General features: G+C 38.0%; 1 protein-coding gene across 19 annotated transcripts in view; it reads right to left on the bottom strand.

The window, feature by feature from the left end:
- The window catches only part of ST7 (suppression of tumorigenicity 7), a 306,671-nt gene that overhangs the window by 174,694 nt on the left and 104,665 nt on the right, over positions 1–27,312 (bottom strand). For 4 of the 19 annotated variants that reach the window (XM_078343255.1, XM_078343259.1, XM_035254199.3 and 1 more), the window contains exons 2-3: positions 12,705–12,757; positions 11,702–11,816 (exon numbers count right to left, since the gene is read on the bottom strand). The exons of the other annotated variants lie outside the window; for them this stretch is intronic. The gene's annotated coding sequence lies outside the window, so the exon portion shown is untranslated. The remainder of the gene's footprint in view (positions 1–11,701; positions 11,817–12,704; positions 12,758–27,312) is intronic. 19 annotated transcript variants of the gene reach the window in all.

Raw genomic sequence — 27,312 nt, 5'->3', positions numbered from 1 at the left:
TAACATCACAAGTTAATAATGAACCAGGTCTAGAACTCACTGGACTTTCAGTCTGGCCTCTTTTCATAACAGTAAGAGTAGAAAGCTGAAACAAGCTGCTAATTAACCAAATTCTACCACCAATTGTCCTGAAAGTTCTTTGTACCTATCAGTTCCATTTCAAAGAAAGGACTAAAAGAATTTTTCTTAAAGCCATGCTAAGTCCATGATTCTCCAAAGCAGGTACACATAACATCAAGAAGCCCCAATTTAAATATGCCATGCCTTTCTAAAGCATCAATTTCACTTGGTGATTAGAAAATTAACTATTTTATATTAAGGTAATCATGGATATATTGCAGGGTAAAGCGCAAAATCAACCTAATTTAAAAAGGACTTTAAGGGTAAAGTGTTTCAGCAGTAAGCTGCTTTTGCCTGTGGTCCAGCTGCCAAGGACATCCATTCCCATCTCTGTCTCTAGGGCTTTTGAGAAGCACTGAACTGAAGGGAAAAGCCTAAATTACACAGTAGGACCTGGGGCAAAGCTCAAGAGGGGCACTATGGTAACCCATACACCAAACTGTGCTTCCACACATACCTGGGTAGTTCATATCAATTACTAAAGCTCTTAAGTACTTGTCTCTCCATGAGCACTCAAAGTCTCCACGGAAGTAACAAGTTAGGGGGATCTTACAGTTAATAATCAACCAAAGGAAAACAAAAATGAGTGCTACTGTCTCATGCTAGACATCAAGTTTATAATGTAATGGGGCAATTGACAGCACAGGAAGAAAACTGAATTATATATCAAGCTCCTATCTGGAACATCCATTGGAAGATGGCATTTAAATTCCAGTATTTACTTCCTCTTTCTGCAAATCTACATCCAGAAAACTTAAAAGTTATACTATATGCCCATTTAAATTCATTGTGCAATGTACTTATTAAAATTTGATTATATCTAATCATACTAAAATAAAAAGTAAAAAAATATTTTCCCCTGTCTTCTAAAAATTGTCCAAACAGGCAAGCCACAATCTTTTAAAAATAATTCTGGCTGGGTGCGGTGGCTCATGCCTGTAATCCCAGCACTTTGGGAGGCCGAGGCGGGTGGATCACGAGGTCAAGAGATCGAGACCATCCTGGTCAACATGGTGAAACCCTGTCTCTACTAAAAATACAAAATTTAGCTGGGCATGGTGGCGCGTGCCTGTAATCCCAGCTACTCAGGAGGCTGAGGCAGGAGAATTGCCTGAACCCAGGAGGCGGAGGTTGCGGTGAGCTGAGATCGCGCGATTGCACTCCAGCCTGGGTAACAAGAGAGAAACTCCGTCTCAAAATAATAATAATAATAATTCTGCAAAAGGAGGAAGGCTATATTTGCCTTTTAGATCATTAAGTTTTAAATTTTCATCTACAGGCTACTGTCAACATTCTAAGCTTTAGAAATTACCAGCAGATTTTCACATACAAAATATATAGTGATAATATCCTTTCCTTCATTTTAGCTGTGCTGAAGCAGCTGGCTTGAAGCAGCTGGCAATCCGAGAGCAAAACCCAGCAGAATGAAGCCAAGCACCTCCTTGACTACTATCACGTGCCAGTGCAAGATCTGCTTTGGTTCCACTTGGCATTTCCTTTTAACCTGCCTCAAAAGATCCCTTCTCAGAATATCTGCATCAGTATGTTAATCCTGGCACTGGGTTCTGGGTATTCATTCTTTCCGCAGCTGCTCTCTGTTTCACACCCTCTAAAATCATGGCTCCCCACGACAAAATGAAAGGCAAAACGGCATATTAATTAAATACACAGAGAATGAGTGCCATGTACGGTCAGAGGCATGTGCCATGAATATTAATATAACCCAAGCAATTACAATCATTTGAATCTACTTCCTGTGATAAAAGCCTATACAATGAGAGCTGGCACACCACGTTAGTTGCTCACTCCACAAAAAAGGATGCAGTTAACCTTGGTGAAGGTTAGGAAGCTCTGTTTTAGTCGCTAAGAGGAGGCCTTCATTTTTCTAATAGCATAAGGAACAAATCTGGATTATCAACTCCCCACGATAGCCAGTTACTTTCAGGAATACTGCTCAATTATAAAATAAATTTAAATTACATTAATTGAAGATATATAACATATTGCAGATAGGTGGTAGCAAAATAGAAAATATTGGATGAAACAGTTTGTGAGAAAGTTTAAGTCATTCTTAGCCATTGCTGGTTAATTTGTAAACAAATTACTCTGTACCTCAGTAAGCGAGATAATATAATAGTAACAAAAACAGCTTCGTTAGATCAGAGCCACTATCTACCCTGAGACAAAAAGGAAATGCTTCTTATAAAAGGAAATAATAATAAAAAAGAATTAATTATTTTTCAAATATGCGTTTATAATAGAAACAGTAATTTACCAAAATGAGACCAGGTATCCTAAACTGTGAATCCTACAATAACATATGATGTTGCCCTTTACTATTTATAGCATAAATGAGGTTTCCAGAGGCCTAAATTATCAGACTTGCCAAATCTTTTCATGTAGATCTAAAAGAAAAAAGAAAAAGAAAGAAACTAACAAACACTAATATGTAAGCATGAAATAGAAAATAAAGCAGCTTTGACAGCTTCATGAAATTTCTCCATAGGCTATATACCAGCTCATCCAACACCATGTCAACAAATATCCACTGGATGTGGAATGAAATGTCACTGTGTAGAATTTAAGGGAAATTAAGGAAAGCATCCTTGCTAATAAAGTTGAGACCAAAGCACTATACCTAGATTGCCTGTTTGGGGTATGACAAAGAATGTGTATGTCTTTGACCAAACTTTAGTCAGGCTCCTCAAAATCCTCTTCCCAAATAGGTCTCAACTTTTAAACTTTGTGTCCATCTTTGCATCATCCAATTAAAAGAATCTTTTAGCCACAATCTCCCACCCTTCTGGTCACCCTCAATACTCACCAAATTCCCCAACCCTCCCCCAGGAGATATCTAATCACTCTGGACCACCTTCAGCCAGAATCTTGTTAGGTCATTTTATCTTCTCAGTAATTCTCAATCCACTGACACACACATATTCACTCTGCTTCCTGGCTATAAAGCCCCCATTTTGGCTGGGCGCAATGGCTCATGCCTGTAATCCCAGCACTTTGGGAGGCCAAGGCGGGCAGATCACAAGGTCACGAGATCAAGACCATCCTGGTCAACTTGGTGAAACCCCGTCTCTACTAAAAATACAAAAATTAGCTGGGCATGGTAACGCACATCTGTAGTCTCAGCTACTTGGGAGGCTGAGGCAGAAGAATCACTTGAAATCGGGAGGCAGAGGATGTAGTGAGCTGAAATTGTGCCGCTGCACTCCAACCTGGAGACAGAGTGAGTCTCCATCTTAAAAATAAAAACAAAATTTTTCTTTGTCGTATTCAGAATTGAGCTCAGCTCTATACTGGGGTCTCTTTTCCCCTCCTGCAACAGTCCTGAATACAATCTGCTTTAACTGCTTTAAATACTGTCAGGTTTTCTTAGTCATTGTGCAACTTTGGAAAACAGGTTGGCAGTTCCTCAAAATGTAAATAATAGAGTTATCACATAATCCAGCAATTCTGCTACTATACACTCATGAGAATTGAAAATACATGGTCATGTAAAAACCTGTACAAAAATGTTCTTAGAATTATTGTTCATAAAGCCAAAAAATAGAAAAAACCCAAATGTTCATCAAGCAAAGAATGGATAAATAAAATATGGCATATCTATATAATAAAATAATAGAAATAAATAACAATGGAGCACTGATACATGTTACAAAATGGATGGAGCTTTGAAAACATTAGGCTAAATGAAAGAAGCGATTCACAAAAGGCCAAATGTTACATACTTCCATTTATATAAAATTTCTACACTAAGCAAATCCACAGAGACAGAAAGTAGATTAGTGGTTTCCAGAGAATGGTGGGAGTGGGGAATGGAAAGTAATTGCTAATGGGTATAGAGTTTCTTTCTGGGATGATGAAAATACCCTAAACTTAGATAGTGATGGTTGCACAACTCTGTGAACATACTAAAAACCACTGAGTCTCACTTTCTTTCGAGATGGGAGTCGCATCACACAGGCTGGAGTACAGTGGTGTGATCTTGGTTCACTGCAACCTCCACCTCCTGGGTTCAAGAAATTCTCCTGCCTCAGCTTCCTGAGTAGTTGTGACTACAGGTGCACACCACCATGCCCAGCTAATTTTTGTATTTATTAGTAGAAATGGGGTTTCACCATATTGGCCAGGCCAGTCTCCAACTCTGACCTCATGATCCACCCACCTCGGCCTCCCAAAGTGCTCGGATTACAGGCGTGAGCCACTGCCCCCAGCCTAAATCTCACATTTTTCTTTTTTTGAGATGGAGTTTCTCTCTCGTTGCCCAGGCTGAAGTGCAATGGGCACAATTACGGCTCACTGCAACCTCCAGGTTCAAGAGATTCTCCTGCCTTAGCCTCCTGAGTAGCTGGGATTACAGGCATGCACTACCATGCCCAGCTAATTTTGTATGTTTAGTAGAGATGGGGTTTCTCCATGTTGGTCAGGCTGGTCTCAAACTCCTGATTTCAGGTGATCTGCCTGCCTCAGCCTTCCAAAGTTCTGGGATTAGAGGCATGAGGAGCCACTGTGCCTGGCCAAATCTCACATTTTTAAAGGGCAGATATTACTGTATATAAATTACATTTCAATAAAACTATATTAAAAAAGAATAAAGTCATTGCTACAGGTTCATTTGTTCAATACCTATTTTTTGAGGGCCAACTAAGTGCCAGGCACTGGAGCTATAGCAATACATAAACACAGTCTCTGCCTTCTTATAGTTTACGGTTTTGTGGAGGAAACCTGGGTTTAAATCTTGTCTCAACACTTGCAGGAATCTGGGCAAGTATTTTACTTCTTCCTCTACAAATAGGATTTAAAGACAGCTGATTGGCATACTGGAAGAACTTGCTAAATGTTATTATCACTAAATGAGTATAAAGGCAAATTATAAATGTGAAGGGAGGGGAAAAAACATGAATAAATCAGGGGGACTTAGTTTAGGAGGTAGGAGAAGGTATTTCTTCAGGAAATGACATTTGGGCTGAAATCCGAAGGATCAGTTGGAGGGAGTCAGAAAGGAACTTGAAACCTGCAGACAAAGGAAAGTGTAAGTGCAAAGGTTCCAAGGCAAGGAAGAATTTAAGATATTTCAGGAACCATGGTCAGATGATACTAAGCAAGTGTGGGAGAGGTAAGCAGGAGTCAGAATGTGTTGGGTCTTGAAGACCAAAATAAGTACTTTGGATTTTATTCTAAGTACAATGGAAAATCACTGACGGTTTTTGAACAGAAGGACGGCATGATTCAAATTACATTTCAAAAAGATGACTGGCTGCTGAGAGGTGAAGAGCATAGTACAGTCAGAAGGCCACTGCTGTGCTCTAAAGGAAAGATAATCATGACTTGGATTATGCTATCATAGAGATTCTAACAGCCTTCACAGATACACAGCAATAAAAAACAAGGACTTGAGGCAGAATTCCCCCCATTCTGCTCTATATATGCAGCCTCCACTGGATAGAATACAAAACAAATAGTGAATTGGTATCAAGTGTACCATAAAAGACTTTAACCAAAAAGTCCTCAAATTCCTAGTTTTATTCCCAACTTGCTATGGAATCATGGCAAATGATTCCTCACTGATCCTCAGTTCTTTATCAGTATAATTAGAATAATAGCTTTTCCTCAAAAGTTACTCTAAGACTTAACTGTCTAAACATATATGAAAGTGACTGCAGAGTTGCAGGCAGTATGCTTATAAGTGTTAATCAATTTAAGGGATACACCCTAAGGAAAACAAGATACACATTGAGATTAGTTACATTTCCCCCTTTAAGGTCAAAGATGTGTTTTGTTTTGTTTTAATGAGGATAAATTAAGCTTTTTCAATATAGATGGCCTATAGATAACACAACAGGGATCCATCTTCTACTGTTCCGTAGTACTTGCTAAGAAACTCTTAAAATTTTTGCAGGTGAAGGTCCTCTCCCACAGACACATCTCTGGGAAGCAAACAGTATTAAGAGAAAGTTTTCCTTAAAAAAGCCCAGACCAGGGAATGCAGAGACCTGAAGAAAAACAGTGTACATTAAGAGAATTGATTTTAAGAGATATTTTGGCAAAGTTCTTGACAAAATTATCTGTATTATAGCGTTAAAATTTGACCAAAATAAATAAATTACAGCCAAATTTCACCTGCAAACCACAACACTTTGGACTTGCTGCCGGAAGACACCAGTATACACATTATAGTCACCATTTCTCTGAAACATGTTTGTAATAAGGGTACACTTGGGAACTTTTCTCAAGTTAATTAAACAGTTGTGAAAAAAGCAAATTCTTTTGAGACTTTTTTGGAAGCCCCTGACAGGAGCCTATAGGGAAGTAGTTTTTTAATTACCTTGATATTTCATTAATGTTTTTCTGACTTTTTATAATAATTATATCACATTTATTAAATTTTTTTCTAAGAAAGTATTAACTAGAAGAAAGGCAAAAGAATATATGTTTATTTTCTAATATGTTAAGTATGATAATGTAAAAGAAAAAAAAAAACTTGCCTATGTATATTGTCCCATAAATTTTAATCTTTTTTCTTCAACAGAAAAAGGTAGTTTTTTCTTGTTGAATAAAATGCCATATTAAAAAAAAACCAAAGGTAACAAAATAGAAAATGCCTTTAAATAAACTGCTATATTATGTTGCTGTGGCTATTATTTAATTACTGAAGAAATGTGAGGAAATCTAATTATTTCCCTAAATAGAAATTTAATGTTCTGAAAATTATTGTGCTTCAAATCTTATACAAGAACACTGATACACATTAGTATAAATAATATCTGTTGGGAATTGCTATAAATGGCACATATAGGTATTAAATTTCATCCTCTGAATGTAGTACCAAAGGTATTTTCCAAGTTAGTGTATGTTTTTAAAAATTCAGCTTCCTTTAAAGAAGCAAATAAACTATGCTTCTACAGGAAAAGATACAGAACCGAAAAAGCAGCAGATGGAATTTTATTTTGAGATGGGGTCTTGCTCTATCAATCACCCAGGCTAGAGTACAGTGGCCCAATCTCAGCTCATTGTAGCCTCACCCTCTCAGGCTCAGATAATCCTCCCTCTTCAGCCTCTCAGGGAGTTGGCACTACAGGCGCACATCACCATGCCCAACTAATTTTTGTATTTTTACAAATATAAAACTGGTCTTGAACTCCTGGGCTCAGACCAGTCTTGAACTCCTGGGCTCAAGAGATCTGCCCATCTCAGCCTCCCAAACTGCTAGGATTATAGGTGTGAGCCACTGTGCCTAGCCCTGAAATATTTTATACAAACTTAAATGTAAAAATCTTTCTCCATGCCCTATCAATTGAAAGAAAGAAAAATGAACAGAAAGAAAACCTTTATCATTGCAAAAACATTTAATCTTTGTCCTGGGCTTAAAGTAAAACAAGAATTGGGACTATATTTTATAACTCACATAAAATCATCCGTCAAATTATTTAAAAACTCTTATCACCCAAATTTCTAATTTAATTCTGTCTAGGACCTCAAAAAAGAATACAGTGAAATACAAAAACAAAAGCAAAGAAACAAGAAAGCAAACAATATTCTATTTCCGGTTTTATCTCCAATTTTGATTATTTTTCTATCTACAGGACAATGTCCCTATGCTTAAAAAATCAGTTCTTTTAAATATCATTATAGATTAATGAGAACATCTGCAAATGTCAAAACCAAGGGATTTCTTAACATTCTCTTTTCTACTACTTCAAAGATATAAAAAACTAAAGGAAAATTTCCAGCATCCTGTGCCACTGTATCTGACTATGTGGGCGGATCAAGTCACTAATAATTCTAACTAAAATGACAGAACTAACCCATTATTTTGGCACAGAATAGATAAACTGAATTGGTCACAAGGAGTGCTAGCCAAGTTTAGGATGTACCATTTTTTCATCCAGTGTTTGACATACAGAGTAGATGAACATAAACATTCACTTTTTTCCTACCAAGAATCTAAATTTAATTTAACTATGATAAAATATTGTATTAATGATTATATCTTTTGAGGAGACCTCACATACTTATTGTATCTTAGAAAATGTTAACATGTATTAAATATAATAGTCCAGGAAAGGAAAAGGAAAAAGAATAAACACATGAACTGCACTGCTACTGCTGCTTAGCAGTCTACCAGGCTAGCTCACTGAAATAAATTCCATAGACTACTATGAAAGTCTGAATTTCATATCACAATGTGAAAAGATTAGTAAGCTACCACTTTAATCAAACAATACTGACTCTGATCTTCATGACAGCACATGTGCTACAATTAGAATGAGCTCCCTGCTTAGGGGCTGAAAAAGTAGAGTACCTGCTGACAAAATTACCATCTCTTATGGACTGAACTGCATTCATCCAAAATTCTTACATTGAAGCCTTAGCCCCCAGTGTGATGGGATTTGGAGATGGGGCCTTTGGGAAACAATTAGAATTAGATGAGGTCATGAGGGAGAGGTCCAAGGGACCCTCATGATAGGATTAGTGTCTTCATAAGAAGAGACCCCTGAGAGCTTGGTGCCTTCCTCTCTCTCCCTCTCCCATCTTTCCCTCCTCACCCTGTGAAGACACTACAAGAAGGTGGTCTTCCGCAAGCCAGCAAGAAAGACCTTGTACCAGAGAACCAAGTCAGCTGGCATCTTGATCTTAAACTTTCCAACCTTCCTAACTCTGAGAAAGAAATTCCTGTTGAGCCACCCAGTCCACGAAATTTTGTTATGGCAACCTGAGCTGCTGATTCATATACCATCAAATCAGTTATGCACAAGTTATCCTTTTGAATCAGGACAAACCAGAAATTTTATCTGAAAATGTGCTTAGATTCTTAAGCTTTGTCCCACATATTAATTTTCCATGTGACGACCAATATAAATATTGTTCCTCTTCTTTTTCTGGCACAGTAATGGCTACATATTTCCTTTTAGTGTCAGTATCCCTCTCTATGAACCCTCTTATATATAATCCTCCATCTTTCCTATGTCTGTGGATTCAGACCTTCCTTTAATTATTAATTCAATTTCTATTCTTCCCCTGTGCCTTTACAGATGTAAAATTCAGGACCTTTGACTGGTCTTCTAAAAAGTAGAACATTAACATCTAATTTTTTCTTATTACTGAGCCTGGGATTCAGATAATTTACATAAATGTTCTTTGGGTATCTAATTATTTTACATAATAAATAGTTTGCACCAAAACACTTGTAAAAACATCATAAATCATTCCTGCTCCCCCTCCACACGAACACAAACGTGTAGAAGGTAAGGTTCCAAGAAGTTTAAGCAAGCTGGTGGGTGAGACAGGTGAGCCAATGGACTTGAATCTTGTAAGACTTGCTCTTCCTGCTTCCCCCTTTAGTGTAGGAATCCTTAGAGTTGAATTGTGGTTGAGACTGCAGGAAAAAAAAAAGCCAAATGGCCAATCTGACTCCCTACAGCCCATACAACTCAGGGAGCTAAAACTCCTTTTAATTGTCTTTAAAAGGGCAGGAATTAGATTTATTTTTCCATTTATTTTATGAGAAAGGCAATATTATATTTTGTTTTTACTGAGACAGAGTCACACTCTGTCACCCAGGCTAGATCGCAGAGGATCGATCTTGGCTCACTGCAACCTCCGCCTCCCGGGTTCAAGTGCTTCTTCTGCCTCAGCAACCTGAATAGCTGAGACTACAGGTGCCTGCCACCAGGCCCAGCTAATTTTGGTAATTTTAGTAGAGGCCAGGCTTCACTATGTTGGTCAGGCTGGTCTCAAACTCCTGCCCTCAGGTGATCCATCTGCCCTGGCCTCCCAAAGTGCTGGGATTACAGGTGTGAGCCACCACACCTGGCCAGGCAATATTAAACATTATTTTATATCATGGTAATCACAAGATTAAGAAAAAAATACATATATATGAAAAATATTATTTTAATTGTTTTAGAAACCCTGCAAACTATCATTTTAATAGAATTACTTTATTGACAATTAGCTTTCACACAAATTTATTATCCTTAAAATCACACTGTAGGTTCTATTCTATTTAACATTATACCTTAAATATATTTGTCAAGCATTTAGTCTTCAGATTTTTCATTGTAATGACTTGACAAGATTATGTCATGTTGATGTAGCATTACTTACATACCAGTTTCCTTTCAATGAACATTGAAGTTAAACACTAGGGTCTGATCATCATGTGCACACATATTTCCTTGGGATAAATCCCTAGGGATGAAACTGCTAGACCAAAGGGTCTGAGAAATTATTTTTACTTTTCCTACATTTTGCCTTTTTCCCCCAAGAGAGCTGTACCAATTTTCTTCAACAGCAATGAATGACCCTCCTGGTTCCTCTTTAAAGTAAAAGTATACAAACTTTAGTACAACTTTACCAACATGAGATGTTCTTTTTTGTGAAAGGAGGGAGATTACCTCAGCAACTGTAAAATTATATCTGTGTGCTATAAATTTAAGCATGATCTTTAATGAGGACTTATATAATAAACTTTTTTGATGTTCACTTTACTAACTGTATTTCTCCCTTATGAATTACATGTCATTTGTCCATTTATCTACAAATGTTAAATGAACAAGATTAAATGTTTGGTAGATTAAAATGAACAAACACTGGTTCCTCAAAAAATTAAAAATAGAATTATCATACATATGATGCAACAAGTCTACTTCTGGGCATATACCAAGAAGAATTGAAAATGGGGTGTCAAAGAGATGTTTGTACACCCATGTTCATAGGAGCATTATTCACAGCACCTTAAAACAAATTTTAAACCCAAAGTTCTATCAACAGATGAATAGATAAGCACAATGTGGTATGCATACACAACAGAATAGAGCTTGACTTTAAAAGGAAAAATTCTGATGTAGGATACAAGATGGACGAAACTTGAGGTTCACTTATGCTAAGTGAAATAAGCCAGTCACAAAAAGACAAATGCTGTATAATCCCATTGATATTATGTAGTTAGAGTAGTCAAAATCACAGACACAGAAAGTATAATGGTGGCTTCCAGAGTCTGGGGGAAGGGAAAATGGGGTATTATCAATTAATGGGTACAGAATGTCAGTTTTACAAATGACAAGTGTTACAGAGATGAATGATGGTGATAGTTGCATAACATGATGGATGAATTTAATATCACTGAACTGCATACTTAAAAATGGTTAAAAGATGGTAAATTTTATGTGTATTTTACCACAACAAAAAATATACTTAAATGGCAAAGTATAGGTGGTGGCTATACAGGTATTCACTGTGTGAACCTTGAAAGAGCTAATCCCTCAAAATAAATCCTGAGTCACTAACTGGGCCTAAATTCAATTAAGAGCCAGGAGACCATTTATTGACTAGAGGTCACACATGTACTCTGAGTTCATGGGAAATCTACATGTCTACTTAGCTGAGACTTTCATAGGTGCCTGTTCCTGTTTATGTCACCTGAACCAACCAATAGGCTGTGACCTATGTTAGCCAATCAGAACTAAGGAAGTTTGAATTCTTCATTTGCATAAGTGGACCTGAGTGCAAATCTGGACAGCGACTTTCTGTATAAAAGCAAACCCTCCCTTTGTTCTACAGAACTCACCTTCATTTTACACCGAAGGCTGCATCTCTCCAGTTTGCAAACTGATGGAATAAAGTCGCTTTCCTCTAAATTCCTTTTCAGATGACTTTTGTTCACAACTGTAAGACTCCTTCAACTTTGTTGTATGTTTGAGGTTTTTGTAATAAAATGTTGGAAAAATTTTCAAAAAATGAACAAGGACTTTACAATTCATAGATAAGATTTTTCAGTCATGTTGGTGCAAATCTATTTTCCCACTTTGCTACCATTACCATCCTTTTAAAAACTTACTGAGCATACATTTTGAATATTTTTTAAATTTTCTTCCATTCACTCATTTAAAACTAAAAGAGAGATTCTTTCACAGTCCTATTATATATTCTATTCTATTTTATGTTGTTCTGTCCAGAACATGATTTTTTTTCATTAGTTTCATTCACTCATTAATTTCCAATTTATATTGCTATATAGTAAAAGATATTGACATAACTAACTACTTAAAAAAAAAAAAAAAACTGCTACCTAGCTTCCCAACACCACTGTAATCCTTCCTTATTGGGAGAAAACACATTTATCCTATCAAGTGCTTATATATTGTTAAATATATTTCTAGACTCAAGTATTGTTCCACAGATCTGTGTTTATACTTATTCATCATTATTACCCATTACTCTTTTCAGGAAAGGTTCTTAGGAACCTCCCATGTTCATTTTTCCATTAGATCATCCTTTCAAGCTCCCTCCAAATTCCCAAAATGATTTTAACTGAATGGTATTACATTCACAAATTAACTTTGAAAATATTTACATAAATTAAAACATTACACATATAGAATAGCATTATCACATATATTTCTATCATATATGTGATAGTTTCACAGCATTTTGGCTTTCTAATACTTGTTCTCAGAATAAAGAAGCTTCGTGCCGGTTTCTTCAAACTGTTATTGTTATATAACAACTTCTCTGTAATGCTATTTCCATGTCCAGTCTTTACTTAAATCAGAACATACTTAAAAACCCACCTTTTCTTCTAGCTGCAAATAAACCTGAAAAGAGGCAAGGTTTTCCACCTAAGCTGGAATCACAAAAGAGGTAGAGGTAAATTAGTTCCAGCCCATAATTATAGAAACATTTCCCTTATACAATGGTTCTGCAGTCATGAGTTACCTGACACCCTGCTTGCCTTCTCCATACTTCCTAATACAACTGATTTTGCTACTTATTCGTAGCTCTCAGGCCAATTTTGATCTCCATTACCCATAGACTCTTATTCTTGGCCAGCCAATGTCTAGCCCCACCCAAGGTTTACATGCTTCAGCTACCTGCAGACTTTCCCACCAAAATATCTCACTGCACTTGTGTCAACTGGTTACATTGATCAAACAATGTAAAACTCCAGAACAAAATTTTAACACTTAATCAGACAAATCCTAAATATGGTGGAAGTTAAGGTGCAAGATCAGAAATATATTAAAAGAAAACTAACAATTATTTGGTGCGTAAGAATTTGATTGATTTTTTTGAGACAGAGTCTTGCTCTGTTGCCCAGGCTGGAGGGGGGTGGTGCAGTCTTCATTCACTGCAGCCTCAACCTCCTGAAATGAAGTGATCTTCCACCTCAGCCTCCTAAGTAGCTGGGACTACAGGCACACGTCACAACACGTAGCTAATTTTTTTTCCCTATTTTTTGCAGAGACAAAGTCTCACCATTTAGCAGAGGCTAGTCTTAAACTCCTGGAGTCAAGTGATTTTCCCACCTCAACCTCCCAAAGTGCTAGAATTACAGGTATAAACCACCATGCCTGGCCAAGAATTGGATTTCATATTAAGATCCACAATACTTCTAACCAGAGGTAGTATTTCTATGAAATATAGTCTCTGAGGGATGATGTAATTCTCACCTCCAGAACAATTTTAGATCCATATCTCTAAAATATTCATATATATCCATAAATACGCCAGAAATTCCATATATATTACACACATATATACGTTCTCACATATACATATGAATGAATAAAATTTTGCCTTTATTTGTGTCCATTCTAGCACATAAGACAGGCAAAGACATATTTATTACCTTGACCACTATTATCTTTTTAAATAATAACCGGTTTAAGGGACGGATCCAAGATGGCCAAATAGGAATAGCTCTGGAATGGTTTCCAGAGAGAACAATGCAGAGTGTGAGTGAACACCACATTTCCAAATGAGTTTTTACTGCCCACAGACCGGGAGATTCCTGGGCTGAAAAGCACCACAAGTTCCCAGCATGGCTGTTTCAGCCAGTGCAACAGGTCTCTGCACAAAAACTCACAGAAATCTGGGCGGTCATTTCAACTGGCGCCTAGAATGCCTGGGAGACAGGGCCACGCATTCAACTGAGAAAAAGGGGGCTGAAACAGGGAGCCAAGTGATCTGGCTCGGCAGGTCCCACCCCTATAAAGACCAGCAATCTGAAATGCTCTGGACTGAGAGTTTCACAGCAAGCACAGCTGGACCCAGGACAGTCCAGCTCTGTTGGGGGAAGGGTGTTCACCATTACTGAGGTAGTTCACCGTTACTGAGGTAGTCCATCATTACTGAGGCAGTCTGCCATTACTGAGGCAGTCCTCCATTACTGAGGCAGACTGCCATTACCAAGGCAGTTCTAACTATACCCCTATAAACAAAACCTCAAGGAAGTTCACACAGCAGCTGCGCAGAGCCCACAGCAGCTCAGCAATGCCTCTGCTGGGAGACTGTGACTAGGCTGCCTCCTTGCTGGGCAGTGCTGCTCTGAAAAAAGACAGCAGCACATCAGGAACTTATAAATAGAGCCCACCTTCCCAGGACAGGGCACCTGGGAAAAAGGTGGTTTTGAGTTCCACTGCAGTAGACTTAAATGTACCTGCCCAGCAGCTCTAAACAGAACAATGGAGCTCACAGCTCAGCACTTGAGCTCCTACAAGGGACAGACTATCTCCTGAAGCAGCTCCCTGACCCCCATATATCCAGAGTCACCTCATAAGGGAGAGTTCAGGCTGACATCTGGCAGGTATCCTTCTGGGACAAAGATAACAAAAGAAGAAACTGGCAGCAACCCTTACTGTTCTGCAGCCACTGCAGTTGATCCCCAGGCAAGCAGAGTCTGGAGTGGATCTCCAGCATTCCTACACCAGAGGGGCCTGACTGTTAGAAGGAAAACTAAAAAACAGAAAGAAACAACTTCATCATCAACAGTCCACTCAGAGACCCCATCCAAAAGTTACCAACTACAAAGACCACAAGTAGATAATCCTTGCAGATGGGAAGAAATCAGCACAAAAAGGATGAAAACACCCAAAATCAGAACGACTCTCCTCTTCCAGGGGATCACAACTCATCACCAGCAAAGGAACAAAGCTGGATGGAGAATGAGTCTGATGAACTGATAGAAACAGGCTTCAGAAGGTGGGTAGTAACAAACTACTCTGAGCTAAAAGTTTCTTTGCATTGGGTTAGTGTTCTAAGAACCTTGAAAACAGGTTTGGCAAAATACTAACAAGAATAAACAGCTTAGAGAAGAATATAAATGAATTATTTGAGCTGAAAAACACAACATGAGAACTTCACAAAGCATACACAAGTTTCAATAGCCAAATTGAACAAGCAGGAGAAAGGATATCAGAAATTGAAGATCAATTCAATGAAATAAAATGAGAAGGCGACATTAGAGAAAAAAAGAGTAAAAAGAAATGAACAAAGCCTCCAAGAAATATGGGATTATGTGAAAAGACCTAATCTATATTTGATAAGTGTACCTGAATGTGATGGAGAGAATGACTCCAAGCTGGAAAACACTCTTTAGGATATTATCCAGGAGAACTTCCCCAACCTAGCAAGACAGGCCAACATTCAGGTCCAGGAAATACAGAGACCACCACAAAAATATTCCTCAAGAAGAGCAACCCTAAGGCACATAATCATCAGATTCACCAGGGTTGTAATGAAGGAAAAAAATGCTAAGGGCCGCCAGAGAGAAAAGTCAGGTTACCCACAAAGGGAAGCCCGTCAGACTCACAGCAGATCTCTCGGCAGTAACCCTACAAGTCAGAAGAGAGTAAGAGAGTGGGGACCAATACTCAACATCCTTAAAGAAAAGAACTTTCAACCTAGAATTTCATATCTAGCCAAACTAAGCTTCATAAATGAAGGAGAAATAAAATCCTTTACAAACAGGCAATTCCTGAGAGATTTCATCATGACCAGGCCTACCTTACAAGAGCACCTGAAAGAAGCCAGCCACTCCAAAAATGTACCAAACGATAAAAAGCATTGACACAATGAAGAAACTGCATCAACTAATGGGCGAAACAACCAGCTAGCATCTAAATGGCAGGATCAAATTCACACATAACAAGATTAACCTTAAATATAAATGGGCTAAATGCCCCAATCAAAAGACACAGACTGGCAAATTGAATAAAAAGTAAAAAACCATCAGTGTGTTGTATCCAGAAAACCCATCTCGCATGCAAGGACACACATAGGCTCAAAATAAAGGGATGGAAGAAGATTTACCAAGCAAATGGAGAGCAAAAAAAAAAGCAAGAGTTGCAATCCTACTCTCTGATAAAATAGTCTTTAAAACAGCAAAGATCAAAAGAGACAAAGAAGGGCATTCCGTAATGGTAAAAGGATCAGTGCAACAAGAAGAGCTAACAATCCTAAATATATACGCACCCAATACAGGAGCACCCAGATACATAAAGCAAGTTCTTAATGACTTACAAAGAGACTTAGACTCCCACACAATAATAGTGGGAGACTTTAACACCCCATTGTCAATATTAGACATATCAACCAGACAGAAAATTAACAAGGATATCCAGAACCTGAACTCAAGCCTGGACCAAGCAAACCCAATAGACATTTATAGAACTCTCCACACCAAATTCATAGAATATACATTCTCAGCCTACTCTTAACTTGACCACATAGTAGGAAGTAAATCACTCCTCAGCAATTGCAAAAGAACAGAAATCATAACAAACAGTCTCCCAGACCACAGTGCAATCAAATTAGAACTCAGGATTAAGAAACTAACTCAGAACTGCACAACTTCATGGAAACTGAACAACTGGTTCTTGAATGTTGACTGGATAAACAATGAAATGAAGGCAGAAATAAAGATGTTCTTTGAAACCAACGAGAATGAAGACAAAACCTATGGGAATCTCTGAGACACATTTAAAGCAGGGTCTAGAGGAAAATTGATAGCAATAAATGCCCATGTGAGAAACAAGGAAAGATCCAAAATCGACACCCTATCATCAAAATTGAAAGAACTAGAGGAACAATATCAAAAACACTCAAAAGCTAGAAGACAAGAAATAACTAAGATCAGAGCAGAACTGAAAGAGATAGAGACACAAAAAAACCCTTCAAAAAACTCAATGAATCCAGGAGCTGGTTTTTTGAAAAGATCAACACAATAGACAGACCGCTAGCCAGATTAATAAAAAAGTAAAGAGAGAAGAATCAAACAGATGCAATAAAAACAGATAAAGGGGATATCACCACCAATTGCACAGAAATACAAACTACCATCAGAGATTACTACAATCAACTCTATGCACACAAACCAGTAAACCTGGAAGAAATGGATAAATTCCTGGACACTTGCACCCTCCCAAGCCTAAACCAGGAAGATGTCGAAACCCTGAATAGACCAATAACAAGGGCTGAAATTGAGGCAGCAATTAACATCCTACCAAACAAAAAAAGTCCAGGTCCAGATGGGTTCACAGCTGAATTCTACCAGACATACAAAGAGGTTCTGATATCACTGCTTCTAAAACTATTCCAAACAATCCAAAAAGAGGGAATCCTTCCCAAATCATTTTATGAGACCAACATCATCCTGATACCAAAACCCAGCAGAGACTCAACAAAAAAAGAAAACTTCAGTCCAATATCCATGATGAACATAGATGCAAAAATCTTCAATAAAATACTGACAAACCGACTGCAACAGCACATCAAAAAGCTTATTCATCATGATCAAGTAGGCTTCATCCCGGGGATGTAAGGCTGGTTCAACATACGCAAGTCTATAAATGTAATCCACCATATTAATAGAACCAAAAACAAAAAACACAGGATTATCTCAATAGAGGCAGAGAAAGCCTTCGACAAAATTCAAAAGCCCTTTATGCTAAACACTCTCAATAAACTAGTTATCAACAGAATGTATCTCAAAATAATAAAAGCTATTTACGACAAACCCACAGCCAATATCATACTGAATGGGCAAAAATTGGAAGCATTTCCTTTGATCTCTGGCCCTAGACAAGGGTGTCCTCTCTCACCACTCCTATTCAGTATAGTATTGGAAGTTCTAGCCAGAGCAATCAGGCAAGACAAAGAAATAAAGGGTATTCAAATAGGAAAGGAGGAAGTCAAATTGTCTCTATTTGCAGATGACATGATTGTATACTTAGAAGACCCCATCGTCTCAGCCCAAAATCTCCTGAAACTGATAGGCAACTTCAGCAAAGTCTCAAAATATAAAAGCAATGTGCAGAAATCACAAGCATTCCTATACACCAATAACAGACTTAAGGAGAGCCAAATCAAGAACGAACTGCCATTCACAGCTGCCACAAAAGAATAAAATACCTAGGAATACAACTAACAAAAAATGTAAAGGACCTCTTCAAGGAGAACTACCCAATCACTGCTCCAGGAAATAGGAGAGGACACAAACAGATGGAAAAATATTCCATGCTCATGGTTAGGAAGAATCAATATTGTAAAAATGGCCATACTGCCCAAAGTAATTTATAGATTCGATGCTATCCCCATCAAGCTACCTATGACCCTCTCACAGAACTGGAAAAAAAATACCTTAAACTTCATATGGAACCAAAAGAGAGCCTACATAGCCAAGAAAATCCTAAGCAAAAAGATCAAAGCTGGGGGCATCATACTAACTGACTTCAAACTATACTACAAGGCTACAGTAATCAAAACAGCATGGTACTGGTACCAAAACAAAGATATAGACCGTTGGAACAGAACAGAGGCCTCAGAGGCAAGGCCACACACCTACACCATCTGATCTTTGACCAACCTGACAAAAACAAGCAATGGGGAAAGGATTCCCTGTTTAATAAATGGTGTTGGGAAAACTGGCTAGCCATGTGCAGAAAACATAAACTAGACCACTTTCTGACACCTTATACTAAAATTAACTTCAGATGGATTAAATACTTAAACATAAGGCCTAACATCATAAAAACCCTAGAAGAAAACCTAGGCATAACCATTCAGGACATAGGCATAAGCAAGGATTTCATGACTAAAAATACCAAAAGCATTGGCAACAAAAGCCAAACTATACAAAGTGATCTAATGAAACTCCAGAGCTTCTGTACAGCAAAAGAAACAATCATTACAGTGAACTGGCAACCAACAGAATGGGAAAAAATTTCTGCAATCTACCCATCTGACAAAGGGCTAATATCCAGAATCTACAAAGAACTAAAACAGATTTATAAGAAAAAAACAAACAAACCCATTCAAAAGTGGACAAAGGACATGAACAGACACTTTTCAAAAGAAGACATGTATGAGACCAACAAACATATGAAAAAATACTTATCACCGATCATTAGAAAAATGCAAATCAAAACCACACTGAGATACCATCTCACGCCAGTTAGTATGGTAACCATTAAAAAATCTGGAGACAGCAGATGATGGAGAGGATGTGGAGAAACAGGAACACTTTTACATTGTTGGTGGGAGTGTAAGCTAGTTCAATCATTGTGAAAGACAGTGTGGCGATTCCTCAAGGACCTAGAAATAGAAATTCCATTTGACCCAGCAGTACCATTACTGGGTATATATCCAAAGAATTATAAATCATCCTACTATAAAGACACATGCACACTTATGTTCATTGCAGCACTGTTTAAAACAGCAAAGACCTGGAACCAACCCAAGTGCCTACTGATAATGGACTGGACAAGGAAAATGTGGCACATATACACCATGGAATACTATGCAGTCATAAAAAAATGATGAGTTTGTGTCCTTTATAAGGACATGGATGAATCTGGAAACCATTATTCTCAGCAAACTGACAGGAGAACAAAAAAACAAACACCTCATGTTCTCACTCATAGGCAGGTGTTGAACGAGAGCACAGGGACATAGGGAGGGGAGCATCACACACTGGGGTCTGTTGGGGGGGACTAAGGGAGGAACAGCGGGTGGGTAGGGAGGTTGGGGAGGGATAACATGGGTAGAAATGCCAGATATAGGTGATGGGGGGATGGAGGCAGCAAACCACATTGCCATGTATTTACCTATGCAACCATCCTGCATGTTTTGCACATGTACTCCAGAAACTGTTCAAAAGCAGAAACTATATCTACTATTTCTGTTTTATTTTTAATTTTTGTGGGTACACAGCAGATATATATTTATAAGATACATGAGATATTTCAAAACAGCCATGCAGTGAGTAATAATCACCTCAGGGTAAATGAGGTATCCATCACCTCAAGCATCTATCCTTGGTGTTACAAACAGTCCAGTTATACTCTTTCATTTATTTCTAAATGTACAATTAAATTATATTTTATTATAGTCACCCTATTGTGCTAGAAAATACTAGGTCTATTCACTCTTTCTATTTTTAACCATCTCCACATCCTCTATATCACTACCCTTCCCAACCTCTGGTAACCATCCTTATATTCTCTATCTCCATTACTTCAACTGTTTCAATTCTTAGCTCCTAAAAGTAAGTGAGACCGGTGAAGATTCTCTTTCTGTGCCTGGCTTATTTCACTTAACATAATGACCTGCAGTTCTTTTGCTGCAGATGACAGGATCTCATTCTTTTTTATGGCTGTATAGTACTCCATTGTGTATATATACCACATTTTCTTTATCCATTCATCTGTTGATGGATACTGAGGTCCTTTCAAATCTTGGCTATTGTGAATAGTGCTACAATAAACATGGGCGTGCAGTATATCTGCTATTTCTTTGATACCATCACACAGTAATTGTTGAAGAAATATGACCAATCTATTGACTTAAAAGCTGAGTAAAACTTTTCTACATTGCAATTTCTCATAAAACACAGGATGGATATAAAAATAGAATTTATAATCCTTAAGTATTTCCCTTTTTTTGATAACAAGCTTCCTCTTAAGAATTATGATGCTCAATTTTACCATAATGAACTATGAAATCAAAACAAATTCAGTTAAGTAAAGCAGCACCATGTCCCTTCATGAAAAAGAAGTCTCCATAACAACCAATAGAAAAGATGTAGCAGATGGTATTAAATAGAACATAGTCATAGTTTTCCAGATCAAGTGTTTTTTTATGCAAACTGGTCATTAATTTCCAAAGACAGATAAAGCTTTTAAAAAATCTTATTTATATTTCACTGGAAAATAAAAATAAAAACTTCCATCATGCAAACTTTATGGAAAATAACTGCTTTGTGCAAAAAGAAAATGTGTTACTGAATTTTCTCTTATTTAGATAAATAACCTGACTGGCTAAGGAACAATTGAGTGCCAAGAGGCAAAAACATGTGTTTCCAATTACTCATTCACCCAGGTGAATCAATATTCCTGATTCTCTTGACATCCACTAATAAATATAACAATAAAGAATTAAAAAGTAGAAACCGGTGAAAAATTAGTTTGCTTTTTAATGATAGCATATCTAAATCCTGACATATGTGGCCCCCACACAAGAAACAGTCATCGTAAGTCAGAGGAGTGAAATCAACTGAGGTTCTGCAAAACATCCCACTCAGATAGAATCACTATAGCTACCAGACTTAAAACGTAGAAAGGGATTTTGATTTTTAACCCTTTTACTTTATAGCACAAACTGTTAGTCCCAGAAAATTAATATGACAGGCCTATGTTCACATACTACATAGTCAAAGGAACTCAGGTTCCTTGACTCTTTCTACATTCCGATCTCTTTCTACCTCACTAGCTCTTTTCCTCAATAAAGAAGTTTCTTATACTATATACAAATGAATGATTTAGTATGGGTCTGAAATATCTTAATATCTAATAATGTTAGACATCTTCAATGGGGCAATTATTTGTTGTATTTGAACACCTGAAGTCAACTAGCCAAGCATAAACATGTTAGCACATAACTCAATCATATAATCTCTTGTTAGGAGAAGCCCTAACTCACAGCATGTAAACAAGTATCTTACAACTTCCTAAGACTTATTTAGTTCTTAATTTTAAATATTCACATTGAATCAACAATATGGAAAGAGTATCAATTATATGCAAAAGTTGAGTACCATGTGAAAAACAAGGTAGTAAAGAAAATAGTCCCTGACCTAAGAAATTTTCAAATCTAGTTTTAGTTTTATACCGAGTTAGCTATCACTCACAGATGTAGGCAAAAGAAAGTCCCTTTTCATATATAAGAATAAACTGAGTTATTCTTTTTGAATACATAAGTATAATGACATAAATTTGGTAGAGAAATACAGCTCTAAGAATGTATATGAAAACCTTTAAATCGGCCACAATTTAAAATAATTACATTTTAATAGTCTACCTTTCAAAATCATTAGAGAAAAAATATAAAGACTCAATGAAAACAATCTAAAGCTTTAGATCATCCACAAACAGATAAGCACCCACTGTGCTTATGTAATCTCTTATATGTGTAATTGAGCATCATAATTCTTAAGAGGAAGCCAATTATCAAAAAAGGGAAATAATTAAGAATTATAAATCCTATATTCATATCCATCCTTTGTTTTATGAACAATCACATTTTACTCAGCTTTTAGGTCAATAGATTGGCTACACGTCTTCAAGATCCTTGTGTAAGGATCTTGTGTAAGATCCTTTCTACTTACACTTTCTTCTCTTTATCTTCTTTAATCTCATGTAACTCTCACAACTCTGGGCAAGAAATATCAGCAATGCACAAAAACCCTTTTATCACCTGGCACAGCATTCCCATCTCACCTAGTGTGATTGTTAATGCTTGATTGGATTAAAGGATGCAAAGTATTGATCCTGGATGTGTCTGTGATGGTGTTGCCAAAGGAGATTAACATTTGAGTCAGTGGGGAAGGCAAACCCACCCTTAATCTTGAGGGCATAATCTAATCAGCTGCCAGCGAATATAGAGCAGGCAGAAAAACATGAAAAGACAAGATAGGCCTAGCCTCCCAGCCTACCTCTTTCTCCCATGCTGAATGCTTCCTGCTCTCAAATATCAGACTCCAGGTTCAGTTTTATGTCTCAGACTGGCTCTCCTTGCTCCTCAAGCTTGCAGATAGCCTATTTTGGGACCTTATGATCATGTAAGTTAATACTTAATAAACTGCCCTTTATATATATGTATATGTATATCTATCCTATTAGTTCTGTCCCTCTAGGGAACTCTGACTAATTAAGCTGGAACAAAACGTCCCACTGCCAGTTTCAATAGAAAGAAAGAAGAATACCAGAAAGGGGGAGATGTGTAATTTACCCAGATATGAACACCAAAAGCACCTGATATTTTATCAGATAAATAAATTCACACTACCCAAATAAGCAAATAAGGACTTACAAAGGTTAAGTACAGTGTAGTGGTTGGAGCATAGGCTATTGGTGACAATCACCTGAGTGCAAATCCTGGATCCAGCAAAGAAAAGTTGTGCAATCTGGGATTATTCACTCAATTTATCTGCACCTAAGTTTCTTCATGTATAAATCCAGGGATAATCCCAGCACTTTGGGAGGCCAAGGCAGGAGAATCACCAGAGGTCAGCAGTTAGAGACAAGCCCGGCCAAATGGCGAAACCCCATCTCTACTAAAAACACAAAAAATGAGTCTGGTGTAGTGGCACACCCCCGTAATTACAGCTATGTGGGAATGTGGGGGAAGAGAATCACTTGAACTCAGGAGGCAGAGGTTGCAGTGAGCCAAGATCACACCACTGCACTATAGCCTGGGCAACAGAGCAAGACTCTGTCTCAAAAAAGAAAAACAAAAAAAAAAAATTAAGAAGAAAAAACAAATAAATAAATTGGGGGGTAACAATGGTACCTACATGTTACAGAGGATTAAATCAATCAAACTGAATCCTTGGTATAGTGAGTTACTTCTTAGTAATTGACCAATTACTGGATGACTATTAATCACTAGTGTACATAATTCTGATTACTTCAATTAAACTGTCCAAGACCATGCATCTAATAAGAAGTGGAGAAAAAAATGTTAACTTAGGACCAAGGAATGCATGGCTGGGGTCCCTTATGCTACATTACCACCACATACAATGTGTAATATTCCTAATTCATCTGCTTTTCCCTGTGTGCAGCCCATATTTCTTCATCTTTGTAAAGAAATATCATGAGATGGATGTATTACTGAAATGTAAATGTATTTGCTGCATTTTCCTGGCTTGTCCAGCAGAGAGTTCAATAACAAACATCTGTGAGATACTGGTTGTTTTTTAAAAAAACAATGTGCTGGGGAAATGCTCACATAGAACTCAGCAGGTGAAACTGTTTTGCTCTCCACCCATGAAGATCTATTAGTCAAATTACCAAATAAACCAAAACCAAAACCCACATTTAAAGCACAGCACATTTATAGTACAGACAAAGTGTGATAAAGGAATAGCCTAACAGAGGCAAAATTTACTTATATTTTGTGTTCATGGGGTCCTGCTAAGAAGAAAAGGAAAACACAACAATAAATGTCACCTGCTAAGTAGATTACCAGCTCAAGTGTATCCACCTACACCTCAGGATGCATGTGCGATGTATTGTGTCACAGGCATAGCAGTAAGGAGGAGCGGTTCCTGATCGCTGAAGGATTTTATGAGACTTGAGCTGCAGCACTAGAGGACCAGCTTGACAATTCCAAAAATGGAGAAAGCTGGTAGAAAGTCACAACCTTACTGAACAATGCCTCCACTTCACTGGCTGTGTTCTTTTGTGGTTTCGTTTTAACATAAGCAAAGCATACCTAAAGGAGTGTGTGCACAGGTTTTAAAATACAATATGTAGAGAGTGCTCAGAGTGTGGGAAAGCTAGCTAAGGTCAAAACTGTCTAGATGGCCAGGCGTGGTGGCTCACACCTGTAATTCCAACACTTTGGAAGGCCAAGGTGGGCAGATCACTAGGTCAGGAGTTTGAGACCAGTCTGGCCAACATGGTGAAACCCCATCTCTACTAAAAATACAAAAATTAGCTGGCCCTCATGGCACATGCCTGTAATCCCAGCCACTCCGGAGGTTGACACAGGAGAATTGCTTGAACCCAGGAGGTGGGGGCTGCACTGAGTAGAGATCGCACCATAGCACTCCAGCCTGGGTGACAAAGCAAGACTCTGTCTCAAAACACACACACGCACACAAACTGTCTAGACCTCTCCTTTAGTACATCACTCTCCCACACCATACATAACTATATTCCCTCCCATGTAATTACTTCCCACCCATGATAAACTACGAGAGCAGCTGTATCTGACCATTCTATTCCCAATATCTGGCCAGTTTCTGGAACTTGGAAAGTGCTCTATCAGTTGCTGACTGAAGGGTGGCCAGAAGGAGGTGGCCTGCTGCGACCCAAGGGACTGCCACAGTGGAGGGCTAGGATGAAGATAAAGCAGTGCAAATTTGGCAGCTCAAAGCTATGATAAGAGGACTGTGCCTCTCTCCCACTAGCTCTAGTCATTGTTGCAAGGCAAGATCCAGAAGTGCAAGCAGCAAATGGAAATACAGAGAAGCTTCAAAGGACCAGGGCAAAGATCACCGTGAGTAACAGAGCTGACCTCCCTAGCAAGTGTGGTCCATGTATAATTCCGGCACCTTCCAGAACATCGAAAAACACTGTAAGAGTTAAGAGCCCAGAAATGGCTTCCCAGGAGACGAGGGTTTTTAGTGCAATTGATCTGATGCCCCGATCATTCTTCAATAGCTTCCTGGAGTAGACAGTGGCTTTTACAAATTATTTGGGTTTGAGTAGAAAATTTAGTTTCTTTCATTAAAACAATGTGCTCTGTAAAAACTGTGTGGCTTTTTTCCCTTAATTTAAACTTTCTCTACAAAGAACAACAAACAACCTAAATGCTCATCAACAGTAAAATGGTTAAGTATTCCATGCAATGGAATATTATATAGCCATTTAAAATGTTGTCTTTGAGTAATAGTTGATAAGATATAGAGAAGAGTAAGAATACTAGGTAGAAAATGGAGGATATAAAATTGTACATAAAGTATGAAGCATCACACTGACTATATTTTTTAAAGACTGGAAGAAAATATTACTTCTTGGCATTGGGATTGTAAGTGGTTGTATACAAATTCTGTACTTTTCAATTTGTCTACAGTGAAGATATTTTATTTATGATAAAAAAGTTATTATTAAAAAAATGATACCTAATGAGACTAATCACTTTCCTGAAACAAGTAACTACCAGTATCAGACTGAAAGTTGCAAAGGTATAACTCCAAAATCCTTTCTGGTGGTGCATAGGGGGAAAAAAAAAATCAGCTGAAAGCCAGACTTATCAATCAATCTGTTTAGTTTCCTATAAATAGGGTTCGGGCGCTAGTACAACAGGTCCTGGAGGAAAGACAACCTTTGCAGTTGAAATACACACCTACAAAAAGGAGAGCGATGCTGGGGATGACTTACTTATGGCCCTTTACACAGCACCACAGCAACAAGTGATGGAGTTTTTTTGTTTTTAAATCTTCCCTTTCATATCTGTCCTGTGAAATAATTCTGGGAAACCAGATCAGAATCACAAGGCCTTGGACACTAACGCTTTTACTTGAGAACAGTGCATAAATTATTGATGATACAGAGGCTGCACTGTGTTCAAAGAGTCTGCAGCAGATGAAAAGCTTTTATTTTGGTAAGAAGCAAGAGAAAGGGAATAAAAACATGTGGGTGGCTAGACTCTGAGAAGGGTTGCCAACCTTCAAATTTCCTTTGGCTTTGTTTTATGTTCTTCTCTATTTCCTTCAGATAATTTACGTTGGTTAATGGCACTCCCATCCACCCAGTTCCTCAAGCTAGGAACTTGGGACTCATCCTTGATTTCTCTGTCTCCCTCACTCCCCACACCCAACCCAACAAGTTCCACCAGTTCTACCATCCAAGTATGCTCTGAATGAATCCTCCTCTCTCCCTCTCCACCTTGACTATCCTAGTCCAGACCACCATCACTTCTCATCTTACACAAGGAATTCCTAGCAGTCTCCTGCTTCCACTCCCGCTCTATTCCCTCCAGTCTACTTTCATACAATACGAACAATGGACCCTACTGAGTTTTAAAGTTCTTCAATGTCTTCTCATGCATTCAGAATTCAGATTCCATGCCATGGATATGAGCCCCCATGTGACCTGGCCCCTGCCTCTGTTTCTTTCTGAACGGGCAAAGCTCAAGTTCTTTCCCTCTCAGGGCCTCTACACATGCTGAGGCCCTCTCTGTAACGCTCTTCCCTCACAAGCCTGACATCCTAGAAGCCTACACCTTAAATCTCAACTCCTCAGAAAGGCTTTCTCTGACCACCTTATTTGTGTAGAGACCAATTAGCTTCGATCTCTGCACCCTATTAGGTAAATACATATGTGTTGCTTA

The sequence above is a fragment of the Callithrix jacchus genome, chromosome 11 (genome assembly GCF_049354715.1).
Source record: "Callithrix jacchus isolate 240 chromosome 11, calJac240_pri, whole genome shotgun sequence".
NCBI classification, from domain to species: domain Eukaryota; kingdom Metazoa; phylum Chordata; class Mammalia; order Primates; family Cebidae; genus Callithrix; species Callithrix jacchus.
This window is presented reverse-complemented; position numbering and strand designations above follow the sequence as displayed.